Here is a 3,720-nt window from a genome sequence, read left to right on the forward strand (position 1 = left end):
AGAGGGCTGTTGGTGAGGGTTGCCCACGCGAGGTGGAACGGGTGAGGCTGACGGGCGTTACAGACATAAACCTCTTGGTTTACAAAGGTGTACAAAGTGGGGTTCACTCAGACTCATTTCACATCATGTGACAAGAGCCGGCATCTCCACCCCACGGTGGAAGTCCCTTCTCCCACAGATGGGTGTTTTCCCTCTCCCTTTGGAGGCAGCCCCACAGGTCCCTCGGGCTGCTCTTGGCTCCGGGATTTGGCCTGGTCCCTGGGTCCCCCGCAGCCAGGGTGCGGAGCTGGGCTCAGCCGGAGCAGACGGAGCCAGCCACACCGCTCCAGTCAGGAGCCTAGACGAGGAGGGTTACGGCAGCCCCGGGACTGAGGCGTTGATGTTGGCCCCGTGCAGCCGCTGTTTGCCCACCAACCTTCTCCTCCGCAGGCGGGGAACCAAAGCTGCTGCCCAGCTCGCTGTGGGAAGGGGCTGGATCCAGTCTCTCGTCCACAGACCAGTGGCTCCTATCCAAGACAGCTTAGTTTTCATAATGCTCTTTAGCTGATGGATTTTTATAATTGGCAGTTGCAATATAATTTATACTGTCTGGCAAACTGTGGAGTTTGTTCCTAGATCAAAGATTGCATCTGTAGGGTAAAAAAAAATATTTTTTTTGAAGCATGGCAAATACTTCACCATGTTTTTATCTTTGGAGATTTGATAAATGGTAAATGTAGCTAAAGGATTTGAGTGTACAGCTACAGGTGACTGGTAATTGAAGCTCAAAAGCTAATATATTATGGCATAACTATATGCAGCTGCACAAGTTTTTTTTTTTTTAAAAAAAAATCACATTGTGGGCAGCAAGGACTTGAGGTCAATGGCAGTGCAGGCAGAAGAATGCTGCCATGATGACAGCTTAAATACAACAATGCTTGTATTCAGTGTCTCAAAAATTATAACACTATATCACTAAAACACCACACTGTAACAGTGACACCATGAACCCTAACACTCCTCAAAATAAGGGTCCTCCCTGGGGGCTATACGGGCTTTGTGGGCAGCAAGGACTTGAGGTCAATGGCAGTGCAGGCAGAAGAATGCTGCCATGATGACAGCTTAAATACAACAATGCTTGTATTCAGTGTCTCAAAAATTATAACACTATATCACTAAAACACCACACTGTAACAGTGACACCATGAACCCTAACACTCCTCAAAATAAGGGTCCTCCCTGGGGGCTATACGGGCTGTGCCTGGCTGCAAGGGCAGGGTCTCCCCAGAACCTCCAGCCCGGGGCTTGCAGAGTCTCACCCCCCATCCCACCCCAGCAAACGCTGCAACTCCCCGAGCCACCCCAGCCATGCCGCTGCCACAGGGTGGGATCGTCTGTGCTTCTGTCCAGGTGTAGGCAAAACCCGTTGTTTGGTGAGGGCTTTGCCTTTGGGGCTTTCTTTGTAGAATGGAACCCCCTTATTTTCTAGGTCATTTCTCCAGTACGTCAAGAACAATTTCAACTCACAGCCTGCCCCCCCATACACTCACAGCTCTTTCACGCTTCATATTTCTCCAAAGGATATAACCTGAATTAAAAAGAGAAAGGAAAAAAATTCCTAGGAAAATTGTGAGGGTGATAAACAACTTTGTTGTGCCCAGGACCTGCCCTGGATAGCATTTCTTCAATCTATGCTCGGCTCCCTCTGCAATGGCAGTGGGAGAGAGGGGCAGAGGCTGGCTGAGGCCTCCCCACAGCCCTTCGCGAGGTGGACACCCACTGCCCGCATCCCCTCACAGGGTGCTCCGGCTGCCCTGGTGGTTGGGGGATGCTCACCCACGGTCTCCTGCCAGGGCGTTACTGCTGAGCTCATCGCACCCCTTGCACCTGAGCACGGGGGCTGGAAGATGAAAATCCCCCCCAAAATGGTGCTCCAGTCTCGGCAGGCTGGGAAGAGAGGAGCCCTCTGGTCTGGCCCCAGTGGAGCTGGGAGCTCATGCCAGAGCCCCCCATGGAGGCCAGCTCCAGGGGTCATGCAAAGCCCCAGCTTCTGCTGGATTTGGCCTCAGGGGTTACCTGAGAAGCCTGTGCTTCCCAGCACTGCTCCGTGTGACTTCCAGGCAAGCAGCAAACCCACCAGCTCACGGCTTTACTGCTGCTGCCAGGTAGTGTCCAAACACTGCCCGCTCTCAGCAACCCATTACTTCACAGCACAAGGTACCATGACAGCATTTAAATTGTATATAACTGTATATTTATGCCTGTCTTTCAAACAAACATACTCCTTTTTGGTACTAAGGACATTACCTTTCCAAACTATTAAACACACATCCAAACAATAAAACTCACATATGTGCATCCACTGAAGGTACCAAAGCTGCTGGGGAAAGAAAAACAACACAATTTTTACAGAATGTTCTCAACAACTAGCCAGTGATTACCTCTCCACCCCACATGGTCATAGGTAAGTGCCGTTTTTCTTCATTGGTTTCTACTGATTTTAACAACCAAATAACTTGCTTCTCTTTTAATTAATTTATTGAAGATCTAAATTTTTAACAATTCAGTAGGATCACATTCTGCTTTGCATTAACAAGCTTCAATATAAAAAATGAATGTGTGTTCAGTCAGTAATAAAAATGGCTGGATGTGTGTGTATTAATTGGGAGAACGCTGATGAATTAAGGTAGATAAGAAAGTACAATACCATTTCTACTGAAATTTGTGCAAAACTCCTGATGACTTAAGCTGCCAACAGTCTTACTGACATCGATGGTTATGTCTACACCATCTCCTAAGGCAATTCTCTGAAAAACAAATTCACCCAGTGTGCAAGCACAGCCTTAGGGGCAAGCCGAACACATCTTCCAGATCCGCTGGAATCCTTTGGGCTCCAGCGCTCACAGCAGTGGGTGGGCAGGGGACAGAGCCCACCTGCTGATGGTGGCTGCACCGAGGGCTCAGGCTGGGCAAGGAGGCTGCGGCATCACCCCCGAAGTGCAGAGGTCTGCCTCTGCTTCAGACCCTTTGGCAGGTGGTATACTTGGGTAACTCCACTGTGTCCTGTTCAAAGACCCCGGATTCACACTAGCCTCTGCGTGTGGTGCATCAGGAACATAATGTGTTCTTGACTCCCTCAAAGCAGCCTTCTCCAGTGGCGTGAGATTCAGGCTTATTCCCTGATCTTGCTGTTCCCTACAGCAGCACTGGCACATCACGTAGTTATTGCAGTGCATCACAGCTGTGTTGCTGCTGCAGAAGGTGTTGCACTGCACAGAGGTGACCAGTTCCTGCTCCAGCTGCACAGGATCCCAGCACCAGGGAAGAAAGCACTGGGGGAAATGAGCAGGAGCCTGGCACCACATCTCCCCAACCCATATCCCTGATGGGACCTGACATGGACACGTGCCTGGTGCACAGAAGATGGTCACAGACTCAAGAAGTCTATGAAAGAAAGGGTGAGAAGAAGCAACACAGATCTCCTTTTTCCATAACTGGTGAAATAAGGAAGCCTTCATTATTTTTTCCATGCGTGGATTTATTATGAAATTAGATATTTATGGCCAATCATAACAGTTTCTACAATAATAAAGTTTAATACTTTAAATTACTTGGGAAGATTCCACATGTCCTTAAAAACTTAATTTAGTATCTCTATTATTCCTTAAGATGAGTTTTCTTGAACCACACAATAAAAACATTAAAGTGTTTCTGTTTTTTCCTGTGCTGCAATGTACAGCT

The sequence above is a fragment of the Cariama cristata genome, unplaced genomic scaffold (assembly GCF_000690535.1).
Source record: "Cariama cristata isolate BGI_N322 unplaced genomic scaffold, ASM69053v1 scaffold15538, whole genome shotgun sequence".
Taxonomy (NCBI): Eukaryota; Metazoa; Chordata; class Aves; order Cariamiformes; family Cariamidae; genus Cariama; species Cariama cristata.